We start from the raw sequence: 22,578 nt of genomic DNA on the forward strand, positions 1-22,578 counted from the left end.
TCCAAGGTGCATTTTGGTTGATTAGAGAAGATCTGTTGGGAGTTCCATCGTGGCGCAGCGGAAACGAATCTGACTAGCATCCAAGAGGACACGGGTTTGATCCCTGGCATTGCTCAGTGGGTTAAGGATCCCTGTTGAGCTCTAATTTGATCCCTAGCCTGGGAACCTCCATATGCTGTGAGTGTGGCCCTAAAAAGCGAAAAGAAAAAAAAAAAGGAAAAAAAAAGATCTGTTGGGAGTTCCTGCTGTGGCGCAGCGGAAACGAATCTGACTGGCATCCAAGAGGACATGGGTTTGATCCCTGGCATTGCTCAGTGGGTTAAGGATCCCTGTTGCCCTGAGTTGTGATGTAGGTTAGAGACAGGGCTCGGATCCAGCATTGCTGTGACTGTGGTGTAGGCTAGCTCTGATTCGACCCCTAGCCTGGGAACTTCCATATGCCATGGGTGTGGCCCTAAAAAGTAAAGAAACAAACAAGCAAACAAAAAACAACCAAAAAAAGATCAAACAAAAAAATTGCTGCTTCAGAAAGTTTGAAAGTCAATGATCCAGATTAATGTTTCCAAATTCCCAGCAGAGACTAATGTTCAAGTCGGGAATGACAAATTGGAATTTCCCTGAATTTTTGAGAAGTTCTGAAATCAGAGGTTATTCTACACTTAACCCTTATTTACATGCTTTTAAATAATAAGTGACCACATTAAAAAGAGTAATTTTCTGTGATAGTATGATAATAAAGTTTTCAGAAGTTCAGTAAATAATACAGTTTTACAGTTTATTATTATTGTGAACCAATGTATCTGACAAGCTTAACTCAGTAACATGAAAAAATGATCTCTACCTGATGCAGACACTGGACATTAAAAGGAGGGGAGGAGTTCCCATTGTGGCTCATCGGGTTAAGAACATGACATTGTCTCTGTGAGAATGGGGGTTTGATCCCTGGCCTTGCTCAGTGGGTTAAGGATCCAGTGTTGCTGCAAGCTACCATGCAGGTGAAGATGCAGCTCAGGTTCTGTGTTGCTGTGGCTGTGATGTAGGATCCAGTTCCCTAGCCCAGGAACTTCCATATGCCGCAGGTGCGGCTATAAGAAGAAAAAAAATTTTTTGGAATTTCCGTCGTGGCTCAGTGGTTAACGAATCCGACTAGGAACCATGAGGTAGGGCTTTGCTCTTCATCCATCCTCTATATTCTAATTTACATCCACTAATCCCAAACTTCCAATCCTTCCCTCCCTATATCCCCTTCTTCTTGGCAACAAGTCTGTTCTCTCTGTCTGTGCCTCTGTTTCTATTTTGTAGATATGTTCATTTGTGTTTTATTTACATATTTTGGGGGGCTGCATCTGTGGCACATGGAAGTTCCCTGGGCCAGGGCTTAAACCTGCACCACAGTTGTGACCTGTGCCACAGCTGCAGGAATGCCAGATCCTTAACCCCCTGCACCACATGGGAACTTCCTGTGTTGTATTTTAGGTTCCAAATAATGCTACAAATATTTGATATTTAAAAGTTATCGTTTGAGAAATGAACTTTTTCATTTCAAAGAATTAATTCTTTTCAAAAAAGAATTAATGGCTCCATCTGATCGTATTTGTGACAAATTTTTCAGATTTAGAAAACTTTCATTTTTCATTGATATTGGTTGAATTAAGAGTGCGTCCAAAGGAGTTCCCATAGCGGTGCAGTGGAAACGAATCTGACTAGAAATCATGAGGTTGCAGGTTCGATCCCTGGCCTTGCTCAGTGGGTTAAGGATCTGGCGTTGCCGTGAGCTGTGGTGTAGGTCGCAGACACGGCTTGGATCCCACGTTGCTGTGACTCTGGCGCAGGCTGGTGGCTACAGCTCTGATTTGACCCCTAGCCTGGGAACCTCCATATGCCAAAGGTGTGGCCCTAAAAAGCAAAAACAAAAAACGAAAAACAAACAAACAAACAAAAAAGTGTGTCCCAAACATAGCTGGGTATTAGGGTACATGTTCCTTCACAGAACTCATTTCCTTTTTTAATAATATTTTTTTTTCTTTTTGTCTGCTTGCCCTAGTCTTGATTTTACTATTGAATTTAATATTGCTCTTGCCGATGGCCACTGCTTTGGCCTGGTTGGAGAGCCCTGTCAGGTTGTCCTTACTTTACTGAAAGTTGTGGAGATGGTGGGATGTGAAAATGAAGGGTGGGGAGTTCCCGTCATGGCTCAGCAGAAACGAATCTGACTAGTATCCATGAGGACATGGGTTCGATCCCTGGCCTCGCTCAGTGGGTTAAGGATCTGGCATTACTGTGGCTGTGGTGTAGGTTAGAGGCTACAGCTCTGATTTGACCCCTAGCCTGGGAACTTCCATATGCTGCATGTACAGCCCTAAAAAGTCCAAAAGATAAAAAAATAAAATAAAAAAGAAAATGAATAGTGGCAAATAAATCCAGCCCTTGGGTTTCCAAAAAAAAAAAAAAAAAAAAAAAAAGTTGCTCTGGCCAGATTTTAGAAGAGTCTCTGATTTCAATGTTGCAGTGTTCTACAACAAATCACATCTTTTTCTTTTCACATCTCTTCTGTGAAGTATTTACAAAGAACTGCATCCTATGGTGAGTACTCAGACCCTCGGAAATGTCAGCCTTCATTATTGGGAAGTTTTCAAATAACATTAATGTTCAGACCCACTAGCAAGTGTCCTAGCACTACACAGACTTAGGCATTGAAATTGCCAATATTAGGTCTTATTTTGCCTCCAAAGTTTGCGATGTTTTCTGACACCACTCATAGGATACGTATAAGTACCTTATGTGTATGAACCTAGATTTATTTTATTTGTAAAAGTGACTTACCGTTAGAAAGAGACCAAGCCACAAACACACACTTAGGACCAGTGAGTACTGGTACACTGACTCTCTGGGAAGAAAAAAACCGTTGTGACATGTAGTTTTTGCCAATTTCCGAGAGAGGAGGTATAAATATTCCCACTTGGGTCAATTTCAAGTTACTGGTGTGATGTCACCGAGGGTCAGAAAGAGATGCTCTTTCTGGCTGGCTCTCTATCTCTTGTGTGAGCCAGCCCCAGGACACTCTGCTTAGAAGGTGGCAACGGGTACAGGCACCGCTGATTGTATTGTGACTGCTTCTCTCCTTCTTGCTCCCTTCCATTCAGCACCTGTCAACCTTGATTTTTCCAATACATGCTTTAGTGTGTTCTAGTGTCACTTTTGATTTGGGATTGGTGGATTTCTTTGAACAAGTGACAGCTCTATGTTGATCATTAAGTTTTAATTCTCACAGATTAGTTTTCCCAGGTTTCTAGATTCCTCAACGTTTATTAAGATTCGGGCTCTGTAAAAACGTAATATTTCTGAGAAATGCTGGGAAAGAACTCCTGCAGAGAAACACTGATCTGAGTTAAAACAACCCTTTTGCTTGGACAGTCGTGATTCTATTGGGTATGTTCTCGTTGGTCCCAATTTTGCCCACTGGTAATAGTCGTTGATCTTGTTTTAGGAAATTTGAGATGTGGAGTCCTACACAATTTGGTATTTAGTGGTTTTCCAAGAGTCTGACCACCAGGATAGATTAGTGCTCATTTGATCTGTATCTGATCTTGTACATGTGTCACAAGCTAGTTGTCAACAAAACTGGTTGTTCCAATCGTGGTTTCCCTTTCACTTATTATCAGAACAATTACAACGCAGCCTTCCTTAGAGCTAGGAATGGCCAGTAAAAGTGGGGTGGGGTGGGGTGGATGGAGGAGTTTCCATTGCGGAGCAGTGGAAAGGAATCTGAGTAGTAACCGTGAGGCTGCAGGTTCTATCCCTGGCCTCCATCAGTGAGTTAAGGATCTGGCATTGCTGTGAGCTATGGTGTAGGTCCCAGATGTGGCTCGGATCCTGTGAGGTTGTGGCTGTGACGTAGGCTGGCAGCTGTAGCTCTGATTTGGCCCTTAGCCTGGAAACCTCCTTATGCTGCAGGTGCAGTGCTAGACAAAACAAACAAACCCAAAACAAAACAAAACAAAACAAACCAAAAAAGTGGGTGTAATGTCTGGGAACTGTCCTTAAATAGGGAGCGAATACTATTCTTTGCTTTTCCTCCTTTCATCTGGCCAGAATGTGGATGTAATGGCTGGAGCAACAGAAGTCTTATTGGGCCATAGAGTGACCTAGAGAGTGGAAACCATGCATGGTGGAACAAGACAGAAGGAGCCTAGGTTCCTAGCATTGTCTGGAACATCCTACCAGCCCTAGAATGCCTACTCTCAGGTTTTCACACCAAAGAGGAACAAATCGTCTTATTCACCACTGTTGATAATTCGTGTTGTGTGGTTTTTTTTCCTTTTAATTACTCAAAGCTAAAACGAATTAAAGGGCAGGCACACTAATCCATCTGTTCCAGTTGAAAGCACCCCAAGAACAAGAAACTTAAATCAGTAATGGAGTGTGATCATTGAAAGGGCTCAGCATTATTCATTGAGTCAGGAGGCGTGGGGGAGGAGATTTGACCTAGAGCTACAAGTGAGATAATTTGTAATATAAGAGACTCCAGCCCTGAGGTGCCTGCTGCCTGTCTGCCATGCAGTTGAATCATAAACCTCTGTAATGCTCTAAGTTGGTTAGCCTAGGGAAAGAAGTTTTCAGATTTCTAATCTTTCACGGGATATTTTCCTGCATGTCTATAATCTTAACTTTGTAGCAATCAGACATTTTATGACTGGAAGGCATAAAATGTACTTTATTGCTCTGCCAGCTGAGAGTAAATACTGGTTGAAGGAAAACGGGGTTTAGGGAAGAGATTTCAAGGAGGTTTGCACTGGGGATTTGAGAGCTGCTTTCACACATCAAAATAACAAAGGGTTTAGACTTTTCTTGGAGACACCCACCCCAGGCCAAAATCAAGAACCCTGGGTAGAGGCTGTGTATTTTACTCTCACTTGAAGAGAAACCTCCTACCTAGCCAGGCTGGACAGAGGTAGTGGGAGGGGGCACCTCTCCCACTGCTGGGAGTACTAAGCAGAGGATGCTATAGAAAGAATTTGTCAACTGTGTAGCAGTTCCTAATGATCGGGCTGTGCACTGGTACCTGGCCATCAAGTTTTCCAGGTCTCATTTCCCTACTGAGGAAAGAAAAGACAATATGGTACATTTTTTATAAAGCTAAATATTTGCCATTTGAAGTACCTTTCCTTTATTCTGAGATTATATTCTATCTTGTCGTTAGAAAGTAGGTGGTATTTGTTATTATTGTTGTTTAACATCCTAACTCAACAAGACCAGATCTGGACAACTCCATATAAGTCTCCATTAAAAATAAATAATGAAATCTGGAAATTTGATAAGACGCAAAATGGATGAAAAGACAGGCTGTCTGTGATTTGATCTTTCAAGGAGCTGTAGTTTATGCTGGTGGCCACTAGATGCCACTCTTGTGTACTTACAGCAGGTGGATAATTTCACTGTGCACAGAGAGAAACCAGAAATGGGATCCATTTGGTTTACACTAAATTAAACTTTATTGACAAGGCATTCACTTTTTTCCATATAGAGCTACTTTTTGATAAACACTAATTTTGTATTATTATTTAAAAACAACATACATTTTCAAAGTTCTATTCTTAAAATTGATAATACTTTCTTAAATACTTTCTCTGTATAAAAGTCTCCAATAGTCTCATAAATTTAGTGTAGTGTACCTACAATGAACATTTTCTCTTGGTCAGGGGTCTTCTGTGAGCATCTCAACTGGCTGATGTATTTATTCACCAGGGCAGGGACGTCGTCCTGTCCTTTTTTATGAAGCACACTGCGTCTAGCATGATGTCACATTATGATTATAACTCCATTTGTCCAGTGGTTTACACTTTACGAAGCCCTTATATTTCGTTCGGTATCAGTGGTTGTTCAAGCTGCAGAGAACGAATTTTCTTTTGTCCTTCTGTGTAATAAGCCAAAGTGAATTTAATGCACAGTTCCCGGGGCCAGGGATCAAACCCGAGCCACCATGGCAATGCCAGATCCTTAGCCCACTGAGCCACCAGAGAACTATGAACACTTTCTACCAGCTTCATTCATTTGTTCGACAAGCTTTTGTTGTTGTTTTTTAGGGCCACCCCCGAGGCATATGGAGGTTCCCAGGCTAGGGGTCAAATAGGAGCTGCAGTCACTGGCCACAGCCACAGCAACACCAGACACAAGCTGCATCGGAGATCTACACTGAAGCTCACAGCAATGTCAGATCCTTTAACCCATCGAGCAAGGCCAGGGGTCGAACCCGCAACCTCATGGATACTAGTCAGGTCCTTAATCTGCTGAGCCACAATGGGAACTCCGAGTTAGCCTTTGATTTGTTTGTGCTCTCTGATTTGGATTTGGCCTCCCTCACCCTTCCTTAGGGAATTTAATAGTTTCTAGTTTTAAAATAGGTAAGAGGATGGACTCTGGAATGTACCTGGGTCTGTTAACTGCTACTTGAATTGAAAAGGCGTATGAATGGGAAAGAAAGAGAAAATTAATGACAGATCTTGGAGGATATTGTAAGACAGACCCAAGAATAATGGTAAAATAAAGGGACCAGCTGAGCAATTCCTGTGATAAAAGGTTGGCAGTAACATTCCCCGGGGGAAGGGACAACATAAAAGAAGGGACTCAAGGCATGATTTTTAGCGACCATTCAAGGTAAAACCTCCCTTTCTTTGGGAGTTCCCATTGTGGCGCAGTGGTTAACGAATCCAACTAGGAACCATGAGGTTGCGGGTTCGATCCCTGGCCTTGCTCAGTGGGTTAAGGACCTGGCGTTGCCGTGAGCTGTGGTGTAGGTTGCAGATGCGGCTCAGATCTCGAGTTGCTGTGGCTGTGGCGTAGGCCGGTGGCTCCAGCTCCGATTAGACCCCTAGCCTGGGAACCTCTAGATGCCGTGAGAACAGCCCAAGAAATAGCAAAAAGACAAAAAAAAAAAAAAAAAGAAAAGAAAACAAAGAACCCTTCCTTTCTTCTTATTATTGTGTTAAATTAGGGCTGCCAGATAAAATGTAGATTGCTGGTAAAATTTCAATTTCAAATAAACAATAAATACTTTCTAAAGTATAAGTATGTCCCAAAGGTCCTAAGTATTTTTGCTGTGAGCACTGTTTTTCTGTATATATCTTCGCTGTAAGCATTTTTACTGCAGATATTTTCACTACATAACTAATGGGCTGTAAGGCAATTTTGCCATTGAAGATAAAATAACCAGGTTGACAATTTTGGATCTGACAATTTTTTGTTTTTTTATTTTTTTTGTCTTTTTGCCTTTTCTAAGGCCACTCCCACAGCATATGGAGGTTCCCAGGCTAGGCGTCGAATCGGAGCTGCAGCCACCAGCCTACGCCAGAGCCACAGCAACGAGGGACCTGAGCCGAGTCTGCAACGTACACCACAGCTCACAGCAACGCCGGATCCTTAACCCACTGAGCAAGGCCGGGGATCGAACCTGCAACCTCATGGTTCCTAGTTGGATTCATTAACCACTGCGCCACAACGGGAATTCCTCACAGTTTGTTTTTAACCAGTTGAAATATGTTAGCATCTCTTCCAGTTGCCAACATTGATGGCTTTATTGAGCTGACAGATAACGATGATCTGTTCCCAGAGCTGGCTCCCTATCTTATTTTATTCTTATTTTATTTTTGGTTTTTAGGGCTGCACCCAAGGCTGGCTCCCTATCTCGAAACACACTATGTTGTCAGGGAAAGAGGCTCGGAGGGCCTTGAAGGTGTCGAATTGAACCCACATTTCCCACAGAACTTTGAAACATCTGTCAACAGACATGTGACCATGCCAACCAAGGTGCAGAGGTTTTCACAATGCAATACAAAGCTCCGTTACAAACATGCAACCTAGTATTTGGAAACTGACACCTCTCTTAACACAGGAAGAAATTCTCATGAAAAAGAGAGTGTGATCCCGAAAAAGGAGACAGATCAACAAAGGATATACAATGATACGCATGGAAGACTCCAAAGACAAGAACTTAGGTACAATCTATGAAATAAAATCAATTGTTTATGCAGTATCATTGCCGTGAATCAACACTTATTTATTTATTATGACCACACTCGTGACACATGGATTAAACCCTGGCCTCCACAGCGACTGAGCCACTGCAGTCAGATGTAATCCACTTCACCACAGCAGGAACTACACACATTTTAAACATATTCAAATATTTCGTGTTTGGCAATAAAGTCCTTTTAATTTCGTTATTCACTTCTCATGTTTCATTATGTCCTTTTTAATGTTCCCCTTTTATCTTGCTTTTCTTTCCTTTTCTTTTTTTTTTTTTTTTTTTTTTTTGCCACATCCACGGCTTGTGAAAGATCTCAGGGCAGGGATCAAACCTGGGCCATAGCAGTGACCTGAGCCACTGAACGACAATGCCACATCCTTAACCAGCCTCGCTGAGAGGGAACTCCTATTTTTCGTTAGTTTATCTTTTACGGCAGATTTGCTTTACGGCCAATTAGTGATGGGGGAAATGCCTGCAGGGGGAAAGCGCTGGCGGCAAAGATGCCTGCAGCAAAGAAGCTTCTGGTGCAGGCATCAGAAGGTACCCGACAGATCTCAGGTGTGTACACACCCTTATAGTAAAAGAAGTATTCATTGTTTATCTGAAATTCAAATTGAATTGGCCATTCTGTACTTTTATTTGCTCTATCTGGTAGCCAGGCAGTCAAGGCAGTCAACGTGTAGAGACTCCACCTGCGAAACCTAACTTTTGAGCTTTAGGTCCCTTAGTTTTCTGTCTTAGAGGATGGTTGAATTTTCTTTACTCGGTTTTCTTGTCCTGCATGTCTACCTAATATTAAAACTTTTTATTAAAAAGTTGACCTTGGAGTTCCCGTCGTGGTGCAGTGGTTAACGAATCCGACTAGGAACCATGAGGTTGCAGGTTCGATCCCTGGCCTTGCTCAGTGGGTTAAGGATCCGGTGTTGCCGTGAGCTGTGGTGTAGGCCGGTGGCTACAGCTCCAATTCGACCCCTAGCCTGGGAACCTCCATATGCTACAGGAGCGGCCCAAGAAAATGGCACAAAAAAAAAAAAAAAAGACCAAAAAAGTTGACCTAGTTTATGTTAGCACCAACAGAATATTTCATCAACATCAGCTGTTACTAGTTTTTAATTTTCTGCTAATTTTCAAAACAAAATGTTTGAGAATTGAGGGTTTAAAGCACTTCTGAGAGTGAGATGAACTTTTTTTTTTGTGATGCCTAGCATCAAGGTTTTGGTTAAAAAGAATTTAAAATTTTATTCTATACCGTAAAAAAAATTTTACAGTGAAATGTAATAACTTATAACACACTAGCTGTTTTTAAATTCCAACAGTGGATTTCCCAGCTAGTTCCAATAAAACTGATCTTCTTTGTGCAGACTCAAGTCAACACTTAAGAATTTCAAATTAGCTTCAGCAAAAGCAAATATTTATATTTTAAAAGAAAACATTTCAACTCAGAACTCCTTAAGATAAAAAAAGTTAATAAGCTGAAGATGTCTTTTTAGTTAATACCCCTAATGGCAACATCTAGGTCAGATAAGTTAGAGTGACTTAAAACAGCATTCCCACTGGCTTTGTGTAACCATATTTGTAATTATTGCAATAAGGGATTTAAAAAGTCCCCTCGTCTCTTTAATCTACATTTCCACAAAAAGCAGTTGAAAAAACAAATTTCTGTTCAGTTGTTTTTTCCTTTGCTGAAAAAAAAAAAAAAAATAGTGCCAGGAATCCCACTGCACCCTGCTGCTGGGTAACAGTCAATCATTTATTATTTCTGGATCAAATGCAAGCATTCATGCCTGTGAAAACATTTTGCAATGAATGGGATCTTGGTCTCTACTAAAAACAAAAAATGGCTAAAAAGGGACTTCAATTTATTTTCAAATTCTATGGCTAAATTCCTGTAATTCCTAACTGGTGAAAATATTGGCAAGCTACTAGATTTTACTTAGGATCAGATTCACTTCTTTGGTGTCTGCCCAGAGGTGCTATTGAGAGCTACTGTGGCTAGCTTTTAAGAGACCAAAGGGACCTCAAACAGAATGAATATTGACACCAATGTACAACGAACAAGGAAAAGCAGGAGAAAGAATCGAATGCTTTCATTTTTTTGAATAATTAAGTGTTAACTCTTGTTCACGTCAAAGTTTTAATATTGGGCAAACCAAAAAGGTGACGTCTCAGAATGACCAAACATAACTGAACCCTTTCTTTGCCTTTTGACATTAACCCCGGTGTTATATATCTTATCAAAATTCATATCTAATCCACTCATTCAGTCTCACCAAATACAATCATTGTCAGTCCAGACTTATTCAGTGGGTTTTTTTCCTCAAGCCTAAACAGACCTAAGCCTAATTAATCCTACTAAATAATCAGTTCCCCTCAAAGTGATCGAATCCCTTCCCCCAGGCATTCCCAATCATCCAGTCACCCACTAGCCGTGATCCAGCAGTCACCCATGATGGCAGAGGCCGATAATCTTTCGATATCCATTTTTCACTTCCCCTTTCACTAAAAGAAATCCCTAAATTTTACCTAAGCCTTTGGCTTCCTGGCTTGACACTCTATTTCCCACCATCTTTTACATCTGGGTATGGCCACATAACTAAATTCTGGCCAATGGGATTGAGTGGAACCTCTAAGTCAAGTCCTTCAGAAAAACCCATAACCATGGTCCATGCCCTCTCTGCTCCCCTTTTCTTTGGACTGGATTTTTTTTTTTTTCTTTTTAGGGCTATAACCGGTGCATATGGAGCATCCCAGGTTAAGGGTCAAATTGGAGCTACAGCTGCCGACCTACACCACAGCCACAGCAATTTGGGATCCAAGCTGTGTCTGTGACCTATACCACAGCTCTTGGCAACACCGGATCCTCAACCCACTGAGCAAGACCAGGGATTGGACCCACATCCTCATGGACAGTAGTTGGATTCATTTCCACGGAGCCATGACAGGAACTCCTGGACTGGAATGTTTTAAATAAAGTGGTAAACTTGCTTTGATCAGTTGAGTAAGTACCACAACATAGAGGAGAGTGGAGCAAAAAGAAAGAATTGGGGGGAGTTTCCTTTGTGGCTCAACAGTGAACGAACCTGACTAGGATCCATGAAGATGCGGGCTCGATCCCTGGCCTTGTTCAGTGGGTTAAGGACCCCACATTGCTGTGGCTGTGGTGTAGGTCGGCAGCTGTAGCTCTGATTCAGCCCCTAGCGTGGGAACTTCCATATGCCTCAGGTGAGGCTCTAAAAAGAAAAAAAAAAAAAAAAAAGAAAAGAAAGAAAGAAAAAGAAAAAAAGAAGTGGGTCCCAGGATCACCTTGTGAAGCAGTATGACATAAATGCTGATGAAGCTTTGCCGTCATCCAGTCCAGATGCATGTAGGCCAAGGGTTATTTTCTGACACCTACAGTCATAATTCAGTGTCTCCCTGTGCCACAGGTGAGATCCCAAGGTGTGGCCAACCATAGAAGGGTTTTGAAGGGCACTTCCAAGGACAATTTGCAAGTCCTTGTCACTCAGATGCTGAAGCCTGTGATTAACTAGCAGAAACAGAAGTTAGCCCCCAAGTAACCCTGTTGCAGTCCAGGAAGGTGAGGTCACCTGAGAGTTCTAGTGGGAAATTTGTGTTCCCTTAAAAGTGAGCTTTTGTGGAGTTCCCATTGTGGCTCAGTGGTTAACAAATCCGACTAGGAACCACGAGGTTGCGGATTCAATCCCTGGCCTCGCTCAGTGGGTTAAAGATCCGCGTTGCCGTGAGCTGTGGTGTAGGTCGCAGATGTGGCTTGGATCCCGCGTTGCTGTGGCTCTGGTGTAGATCAGTGGCTACAGCTCCAATTCGACCCCTAGCCTGGGAACCTCCAAATGCCGCGGGAAGCGGCTAGAAAAAAGGCAAAAAGAAAAAAAAAATGAGATTTTGTGAGAGATCAATGCGGTAGAGCTCTGCGCTAATAAAATGAAATCTGGATTGTAAAACTGGGTAGAGTGGGAGCCTTTTAGCAAGATCTGTGGGGGCATCACCCTAGACCTTTAACCTGTGGATGAGTGAAAATATTATCAGGTCTCAATATTTTCCAAAGGATGGTGAACCAGCTTCAGACGCCTCTTGATGGTTCTTTCAGCCCCCTTGCATATCCTTGAGTTTGATGAAATTGGTTTAATTAAATCATTAAGCCCAGCTGTCTCTTGAAATTTGGGATTTTCTGCCAGGAGATTTAGCTGTGCGCTTTGATGGCTATTTACAAGAGTTGGTGAAGTAGAACAGCAAAATGTGTCACTGCTGGGAGAATCAATTCCTCCCCAAAGTGGTTTTTATGCCCTCACACTGGGACCATGATTAGAGAATCAGAGGATAACCCAAAGGCATTTAAGTAGAGCACAGTATATGGAGATGACAAACCTTCCCACTGCCACTGAGTAAATTTCTATAGATAAGGGCTTTCTAGGAGTCAGTGGCGGTTCTTGCATTAAAACAACACAGTGCAGAATTAGAATTAGGGAGGACTTTGTGTTAGAAACTATTTATTGTTCGCCAATATCTGGTCTGTCTCTTCTACAAAGAATCCCCAGTTTTTAACTAGGTCACAGGTTTGCCCAGAATTAAGGCTACATTTCTCAGCATCTCCTGCTAATTACCTGTGCCACAGGACTAAGTTATGGCAAATGGGTTCCCAGGAGAATTGCATGACATCCTCTAGAAACCTTTCTTACAGGACAGCTGGCATATGCTCTTTACTCCCTGGGTTAGTTGGGATTCTCTAGAAGAACAGGACCAATGGGAGATATTTATATATTTGTTTGTTTATCATGAGGAGTTGGCCTTCAAAGTTTTGGAGTCTAGAAGCCCCACGGTCTGCTGTCTGCATGTTACCGGAAAGATGTTACTGGAATCCAGGTTCTTGTTCACGGACAGAAGAACGACCTTCTCGAACACACAGGCAGCAAGCAAGGAAAAGTCTTTATTATAGGAAAGCAAATAGCTCCCAGCACAGACACTGGGAGGGGAAGGGGGAGGAAGAGTCCCCCTCTCTATTGTTTTAAAGGGGTTTTATCTCTCTCGCTCTCTCTCTCTCTCTCTCTCTCTCTCTTTTTTTTTTTTTTTTGGTCTTTTTACATCTTCTAGGGATGCTCCCGTGGCATATGGAGGTTCAGGCCAGGGGTCAAATTGGAGCTGTAGTCACCAGCCTACGCCAGAGCCACAGCAACACGGGATCTGAGCCGCGTCTGCAACCTACACCACAGCTCACGGCCACGACGGGAACTCCTATAGGGGTTTTATTTCTTAAAGACGGGAGTACCAACATAGGGTCCAGATATCCGTTCTTTTTTCCCATTGGCCTTGCCCAGTTTACCTCTATCAGTCCTTGACCAATAGCGGTCTTAGAGGTGGATAGATCCCTGTAAGTCTTATGGTTCCTTTATTCTTCTCTTCCCTAGACTGGGAGTCGCCATTCCTCTCATTCCTTTTCTATCAGTTGAGGAGTGGGTTCGAGATTAACGTCCACCTGGGCATAAAATAGATACACTTCCTATAGTAAACAAGGCCTGTGGGGATGTTACTCCCTGGAACCCTTAAGTCATGGATGTTCCTCAATGACCATATCAAAGAATATATCCAAGCCCATGCTCCTATGCTAACTACCGGAATTATTATTCTGCCTCATGCAGCTCTTGGAGAACCAGTCTAAGTCCAAAGGCCTGAGGACCAAGGGAGCTGATGATATAAATCCCAGACTGAGGCAGAAGATGAGATGGGATGTCCCAGTCAATTCCTCCTTCCTCCATCTTCTATTCTCTTCAGGTCTTCACAGATTGAATGATGCCCACCCTCATTGGGAAAGGCAATCTACTTTATTGCGTTCACAAATTCAAATGCTAACTTCATGGGGAAACACTCTCACAGACACATCTAGAAATGATGTTTAATATGAGCCATCCATAGCCAGTCCAGTTGACATATAAAATTTACCATCCCCCTCCCCTTTTTTGTCATTCTGTCCATCCTACCACTTGTAATGTGGCATGAGAGCTGGAGCTCTAGCTGCCTTCTTGTACTTTGAGGATAAGGATGACACCATTGGGATAGGAAAGCAGAAAACAAGAAGGAGGTTGAATCCCTGGAGTCTTTGAGGAATAGAGATCCTACGATATCTCTGGATTACCTACTGTGCAGATCTTTATACAAGACAGAGAACTGAACTGCTATCTTGTGTAAATATTAGTGATATGCAGCTCTGCTGGATTTGATGAAACCTAAGTCTCACTGATACATAGTCTTTTCTTTATGTTTCTTTGATTGTTCATAGGCCTTAGTCAGTGGATCTCTAGACAATTTCTCTTAATGGTAAGAGGCCAAATCTTGGTCCTTAGGATAACACACTTGACATATTAAGAACAGGTCCAGTGAACCCCAGGTACTTAAAATTTTACAGCTGCTTCAACTGGTTCCTGAGATAATAGCCGTGAACTCTGAGGCAATGTGACTACATTTTTACTCTGCAGAGAGAGTTACTAAAGCCAAAAGAACACCTATCCTTTGCTTAAAGATGTCAGTTTGTTCCTGAAAACTTTGCTGTGAAGGAAAAAAAAGTCAACAGACAGAAATTTTTCTCTATTGATTTTAATAGGAAAGATTAGGATACATTTCATTCTGACCCAAGATACCCTAAAACAGTATTCACAGATAGAAAAATGTATTATCTGAGCAATGAAAACAGTTACTGTAACGAACAGCAGTTTAAAAGCAAATAAACAGAGTTTCCATGTAAAATGTAATATAATGAAGTTTACAGTTCTTTCCAAAGGAGGAGGAAAGACTTGATAGTGGGTGGGGCTGGTGGGGAAGGGATTCTTTGGAAAGTGCAATCTTTTTTCTGACCTATTTACTTCAATGATATTTCAGTGTTTTAGGGGTTCTTGGTAATCCTGCATTCAACTGCACTTTACACAAAATATCACTGAAAATACTTCTAGGGCAAAATAAAAAGAAATACACAAATGCTTCAAAACATGTAAAAAAATGGTGCATGGGCACGGCCCACTAAGGAGTTACAGCCTCTTCATTCATCTCGTTTGGCAATATGTTTATTTTTTATTTTTATTTTTTTTCTTTTGTCTTTTTAGGGCTGCACTCACAGGCATATGGAGGTTCCCAGGCTTGGGATTCAGTTGGCACTGAAGCTGCCAGCCTACACCACGGCCACAGCAACTCAGGATCTGAGCCTCATCTGCGACCTACACCACAGCTTATGGCAATGCTGGATCCTTAACCCACTGAGGGAGGCCAGGGATCGAAGCTGTGTCCTCATGGATGCTAGTTGGGTTCGTTAACCGCTGAAACACGATGGGAACTCCAGGCATGATGTTTTGGATTCATCCCTATCTGGCAAACGGTTCCTATTTATTCCATGTGATATTCTCCAACTAGAAACTGCTGTGCTGAGTAACAAGTTGGTGATTGTGTCTTTTCCTGAAACCATAAAGTCAAAATATTACTTCCTGTAGCATATGTTGTTGGGTGAAAATACTGCTATTCTGAAAATACTTTTTTTTTTTTTAAATAAATGAAAGGCATCACTGTCTGAGCAAATGTATATAACCTTCAAAACTACAGGGGCAGCAAGTCATTCCTGAGCTGTCTTTAAGTGTGTAGCTGAGGAGTTCCCATTGTGGCGCAGTGGTTAACGAATCCGACTAGGAACCATGAGGTTGCAGTTCGATCCCTGGCCTTGCTCAGTGGGTTAAGGATCCCAAGTTGCCGTGAGCCGTGGTGTAGGTCGCAGACTCGGCTTGGATCCCGAGTTGCTGTGGCTCTGGGGTAGGCCGGTGGCTACAGCTCTGATTAGACCCCTAGCCTGGGAACCTCCACATGCCATGGGAAATGGCCCTAGAAAAAAAGAAAAAAAAAAAAATCTGACCAGCATCCATGAGGACGCAGGTTTGATCCCTGGCCTTGCTCAGTAGGTTAAAGATCTGGCATTGCTGTGAGTGGTGTAGGTCACAGACCAGGCTCAGATCCTGTGTTGCTGTGGTGTAGGCTATAGCTCCAATTCGACCCCAAGCCTGGGAGTCTCCATGTGCCCTGAGTGCGGCCCTTAAGAGCTAAAAAAAAAAAAAAAAAAAGTGTGTAGCTGAGTGGGGAGGGGTCAGGAAGAGGCAGCAACTCAGATCTCTTTACAGGGGTCTTAGTCTTGGTAACAGGGAGCAAGCAAGTCCTTAGGAGGCCTGCTGAGACCCCTAAACTGCAGGCAGAACTGCCACACCTAACTTGTCACCAGTGCCCTGGGCCTAAAATCTCTCCTGTGTTTTCTTCCAGCCAGACTTGAGGGGCACAGGGTGTGTGTTCCCCTTCCGGGAGAAAGAATACGATAATTCGTCTATACCTGCTTGCTCGCCTCCCCATTTTTTTCTGAAACCTGGAGAACACCAGCTGGAAGCCTAGGTAAGTGCTGCTACAGCTGAAAGGTGTGGGTTTTGGAGTTAGACACAGTTGGATTCAGATCCTCAAGTTTCCTTCTCTGAACACTGGTGAGTCTTTCTTCTTCCCTTCCTCCTTCTTGCCCCCCAAATCTTCCGCTGACCTGCATTCTCCTCAAGTTGCATCACATTGTCTTTTCTTCGCCAACTACACTGTGTACAAAAGTTTAATTTGCCATCTTCTCTGAAAGACTTTGTGCTGGACCTGACTTTCTCCTGGAGCGCTCTTGGCGTGTGTTTGTTCTCTTGCGATTCACTTCCATTAGGAGACTTGCTTCTCTAGGTTGTTTGCTCCTCTGTCTGGCGGCTGGGTGCGCTGCAGGGGTGCTCTTGAGGCAGCTGCCTCCTGAGGGTAGGGTGGGCACTGAAGTTGACCCATGTGGATTAGGGTGAGGGACACCAGCCACTTGCGAGTCCTTTAATAGGCCCCAAGCTGCCAAGGTGAGCAAAACCTGGGGCATCCCCTACTCAGGGCCAAAGAGACCCCCAGCGCTTCCAATACCCTGACACGGAAGCCACAGCCCTGGTCCTCTGTGGTCCAGGAATCACGCAGCCTGACTCTTAGATATCACAGCGTTAACCCCTCTTTCCTGCCCCAACATGTTAATGTTTGTCCTCAGGAGCTCCTTGCACAGAGGAATGAAATTCCTACACCACTTCCATCTTTTAGGATCTTACCATAGCTTCGGCATCGTCTGAGCCCTTGAACCTCAGCAGCTGCTGGTTCTCAGAAACTCTAGAGTAGCTGGGTTGGGGTTGGGTCGTGAGGCATCACAGATTCTGCAGAGCAAAAATCCTAGAGGAGGGTTCTCTTCCAGAATCTTTAAGATTTATTTTTTTCTATTTTAGTCTTTGAGTCCTCTGGAATTTACCTTGGTGTTTAGGGAGGGAGGGTTATGGAACTGAGACCCAGGACAATGGACCTGGTTCTGAGAACCTGGAAAGAGGACACTGGAACCAAGGGATGTAAGAAGCAACTGCTGCCGTTCAAAGGCATTGTGGGACTACAGGGAAAGGAATAGGAAGCAAACCGAAAGGAGCAATTCCGTTTTCCTTCCTCGCCCTTCCAAGCTCCCTCTAGCGCCCCCTATGGGCAGCACCTGGCAGAGCAAAAGTGTGGTTTGGAGTCTCAGACTAGCGTTATAAAGCTAAATAGTATAAAAGGATGGCTTTGAATCTGAGAGATATTAGCCTAATAATAACATATTGACTTTATTATGGATTCACTTCCATTATAAAGTCTTTATAAAATGACTTTATATATATGTATGTATTTGGGTCTATTTCTAGACTCTTCTGTTCCAATGATCTATTTATTTCTCTACTAGTACCAAACTTAAAAAAATGTACTTTTATATATATTTTAATATCTGGTAGGACTAATTTCCTCTTGACGGTCTTTTCCCAAAAATTTCTGGCTGTTCTGACATGTTTTTCTCTATGTATTATATTATATATAATATATTTCTATGTGGATTAGAGTTAGCTTGTCAATGCCTGGAATTGTGTTGTTTCCATATTAATTTAGGGAATTTAAGAAGTTTACACTGACACAATTTCTTTTTTTTTAATAATTTTTTTATTTTCCCACTGTACAGCAAGGGGGTCAGGTTATCCTTACATGTATACATTACAATTACACTTTTTCCCCACCCTTTCTTCTGTTGCAACATGAGTATCTAGACAAAGTTCTCAATGCTCTTCAGCAGGATCTCCTTGTAAATCTATTCTAAGTTGTGTCTGATAAGCCCAAGCTCCCGATCCCTCCCACTCCCTCCCCCTCCCATCAGGCAGCCACAAGTCTTTTCTCCAAGTCCATGATTTTCTTTTCTGAGGAGATGTTCATTTGTGCTGGATATTAGATTCCAGTTATAAGTGACATCATATGGTATTTGTCTTTGTCTTTCTGGCTCATTTCACTCATTATGAGATTCTCTAGTTCCATCCATGTTGCTGCAAATGGCATTATGTCATTCTTTTTTACGGCTGAGTAGTATTCCATTGTGTATATATACCACATCTTCCGAATCCAGTCATCTGTCGATGGACATTTGGGTTGTTTCCATCACTGACACAATTTCTTATCTGAGATATATCTTTAATTTATTCAAATATTCCTTTGAGGAGTTCCCATTGTGGCTCAGTGGTTATCAAATCCGACTAGGAACCATGAGGTTCCGGGTTCAATCCCTGGCCTCGCTCAGTGGGTTAAGGATCCCGAGTTGCCGTGAGCCATGGTGTAGGTTGCAGATGCGGCTCGGATACCGCGTTGCTGTGGCTGTGGTATAGGCTGGCCGCTACAGCTCCCGTTGGACCCCTAGCCTAAGAACCTCCGTATGTTGCGGGTGCAACCTTAGAAAAGACAAAAAGACTATATATATATATATATTCCTTTGAATTTCTTTCAATAGAGTATTATGTTTTTATTCATGTAAGTATTGAGGACTCTTAACTTTATTCTTAGGTACCCCTACCCCCAATTAATTGCTAAAATAGATGAAACTTTTTTTCCCCCATAATACTTCCTCCGGTTGCTGTTTGTGTGAAAAATTTGATTTTTACCTGTTAATTTCATAGCCACCGTCATTGTTGCTTTGTCCTATTTTTTTAAAATTGCTTTTTAATTGATTTGCCTGTTTTGTCTCAGTATAAAGTTATTACTATATGTTATCAAAATAATAAAAATCATTCCATACGTTCTTCTATTTTCACTGTACATTTATTTCTGTTCTCTAGTTCAAATGGCCGGTATTTCCAGAACAGTGTTAAACTGTAATGGGTTTGATCTACTAGTTCATCATGTTGCATGTTGTAGACTTTTTAAAATTAGAGACAAAGATTTAATTTTGTTAAAGAAAACATCTGTTCCTACCTTCTTAGAAGTTTTATAAAACTCAGAAATTGATTTGTTAAACTTTAAAAAATAACTTTGGGGAAACTATTGAAATGATCTTTTTTTTTTCCTCCTTTGACCTATATGTGGTGAATTATTCCAGGAGACATCCCTAAATTTTTCCATCTTTACATTTTAAAAATAAATCCACTTGGACATGATTTATTATTATTTTAATGTATTGCTGAGTTATATATGTATATACACAGACACACACATTTATGCAGAAGTGAGGACGGGCCTCTGATTTTCTCAGGTGTACCTTCTCTGTCATGTTTTTCATTTTTCAGCATCATGGTTATGCTGGCTTATTTAAAGGAACCTGGAAGATATCTTTCTCACTGCATGCTCTGAAATAATTTAAATAGTATTAAAACCTTTTATTTACTGAATATCTAATAATTCATTCATCTGTGAAACTCTTTGGAACATCTTCAGATGGTAACTCTTTGATAATTTCTCAATTTCTTCTTAGGTCATTGATGTTTTAAGTTTGTCTGTATCTTTTTTTTTTTTTTTTTTTTTTTTTTTTTTTTTTTTGTCTTTTGTCTTTTTTTGTCTTTTGTTGTTGTTGTTGTTGTTGTTGCTATTTCTTGGGCCGCTCCCGCGGCATATGGAGGTTCCCAGGCTAGGGGTCAAATCGGAGCTGCAGCCACCAGCCTACACCAGAGCCACAGCAACGCAGGATCCGAGCCGCGTCTGCAACCCACACCACAGCTCACGGCAACGCCGGATCGCCAACCCACTGAGCAAGGGCAGGGATCGAACCCGCGACCTCATGGTTCCCAGTCGGATTCGTCAACCACTGCGCCACGACGGGAACTCCCGAAGTTTGTCTGTATCTTGAATGGTTAATTGGGTAATTTATTTTTTCTTAGAATGTAATTTTTCCCAGATTCTCAATTTTTTTTTCTGAGAATAAAGCAATTTCTTTTACAATTTCTAATTTTCTTGGCAAAGGTGGTATGGATCATATTTGAGTTGGGTTATACAACTGGACTGAGGAACCCCTGGGGTATGGAGAGGAAGGGCAGGCTGAGCAGGTGGAACCCTGCCTCCTCCACTGTCTCCCACCTCAGTTCTGCCTCCACTGCTGCCCTGCTTCCACCAAAGCAGACCTACTTTATAACTAAAATTTCAGCTTAAAAACTGGGGGGATTTGGTCACTAGACTAAAAGCTTGAAAACCCACTAACTCAGAACTGTAAAGTTGAAATAATACATTTGCTTGAATATATATAACAATACGATTGTATTCTTGCACACACACCCCCAAGAATGTGTCCACTGTAGTCATTTTCATTTGGGAGATTTTAGGAACAAGTCTCTATATTGTATGTTGTCATAGTAATACTTTTTCAGAAAGACTGATGACTTAAGTCAATGAAAAACATCCTTAGTCTTTTTTTTTTTTTTTGCTTTTTCAGGCCACAACTGCAGCATATGGAGGTTCCCAGGTTGGGGGCAGAATTGGAGCTGTGGCCTCTGGCCTACACCAGAGCCACAGCAATGCAGGATCCAAGCTGAGAGCTGTGTCTGTGACCTACACCACAACTCACAGCAATGCCGGCTCCTTAACCCACTGAGCGAGGCCAGGGATCGAACCTGCATCCTCATGGATGCTAGTCAGATTCATTAACCGCTGAGCTACTTGACAGGAACTCCAAATATCCTTAGTCTTATGGTCTCTTCTTATTCCTGTTAATGCACCTTGGTTTTCGTTTTGTTCTGTCTTGTTTGCTTGCTTTTTAAAGCATCAGTCAGGAGAAGGGTGACTGACATTGAAAGACAAGAAATGTGAAGTTGGAATGGGGGTAGCTGTTGTTCCTCGAGAAAACAATTTATGTGGTTTTTAATTTAACAATTAATGTAATTTGTAATATGCAAGGATAGGGCTGCCATGACTCGGAGGAAAAGAAAGGGAGGAGAGGACTGCCTTCCAGGAAGGTGGGTTTGTTCTCAGTGTTTCTCTAGATCAGCCTGATCTCAGTTATCCTGGGGAAATAGCTAGCTTAGTAGTATCATTATTATTCCCAAGGTATTCTCAGAAATATCACATTCTTTCCATGGCTGGAATAAATGAGATGATGCTCTAGACAAAGTTCAGTACCTCCCAGCTGGGTAATGCTGGTGATTTTGGCATAAGGATTTTGGTGTTTAGGCTGAAAGGGAATGAACTTGGGAGTATAACTATCTTCATATGTCAGAAGGAAAGAAATTAGGAGTTCCTGTCGTGGCTCAGTGGTAACGAGGATGCGGGTTTGATCCCTGGCCTTGCTCAGTGGGTTGGAGATCTGGCACTTGTCATGAGCTGTGGTGTAGATTGCAGATGCAGCTTGGATCCAGCGTTGCTATGGCCGTGGCTGTGGCATAGGCTGGCTACTACAGCTCCAATTCGACCCTGAGCCTAGGAACTTACATAGGCAATTGTTCGGCCCTAAAAAAATAAAAAAATAAAAATTAAAATAAATACATAGGGAAAGAGATTAGGTACATTTCATGTGGAGGCACAAAGCCGAATTAAGACTGGAAGGTAGAAGCTATGGGAGGATATATTTTGTCATAACTCAACGAAGAATTTGCTAGAAGGGCTGAATGAAACAGCTAGAATCTGGAAGTTGACTCCTTTGTCCCTGGAGGTGTCCTAGCAGATCCTGGGTGACTGGGGTCAGGGATATTGGCGAGAAACTCCATGCGTCATGTAGTTAGATTTGAGCAAGGAGATCTCTGAACCTTCATTTAAGGACCACATTGCAAGGCTCCCCAACTGTCTGAAGTTTGCTTGAATGGCCGCTAGATGTCACTCTTGTATATTCACGACAGCGAGATTGTTGAAATTTTATTGACAAAATGTGCATCCTTATCTTATACAATTCATTTTTAATAAATATAAGAAAACTTAAATATAACTAAGTAGATCAAAAATTTCCAAGATATACTGTATTATCAAGATTGGAATTCACTTTTAAATTCTCTTTTTAAGTAAGACTTCTAGTATACTCTGGATTTAATATAACTTGCTATAAAACTGCTTCTCTTCATCCATTGCCACCTCGAATGTCTCATCCATCTTCTGTGTCTATTGTTCTAAGCATGCACTATATCTTGCTTTCTTCCACATCGTCCATAGTGCCGTGCAGCACTCATAATAATACTTTTAACAATACTTACATTTCTATGATGCTTAACTATTTACAAAGCACT

At 42.0% G+C, this 22,578-nt stretch overlaps 1 long non-coding RNA gene across 1 annotated transcript in view; it reads left to right on the plus strand.

The window, feature by feature from the left end:
- The window catches only part of LOC100514147 (olfactory receptor 13C7), a 142,431-nt gene that overhangs the window by 10,700 nt on the left and 109,153 nt on the right, over positions 1-22,578 (plus strand). The window contains exons 2-3 of the long non-coding RNA XR_014823804.1: positions 7,655-7,991; positions 16,326-16,447. This is a non-coding gene — a long non-coding RNA (olfactory receptor 13C7). The remainder of the gene's footprint in view (positions 1-7,654; positions 7,992-16,325; positions 16,448-22,578) is intronic.

This window comes from Sus scrofa, chromosome 1 (assembly GCF_054392235.1).
Source record: "Sus scrofa isolate SSC_HxYL_T2T_F1_AM1 chromosome 1, Sscrofa_HxYL_maternal_Yorkshire_Landrace_v2.0, whole genome shotgun sequence".
NCBI classification, from domain to species: domain Eukaryota; kingdom Metazoa; phylum Chordata; class Mammalia; order Artiodactyla; family Suidae; genus Sus; species Sus scrofa.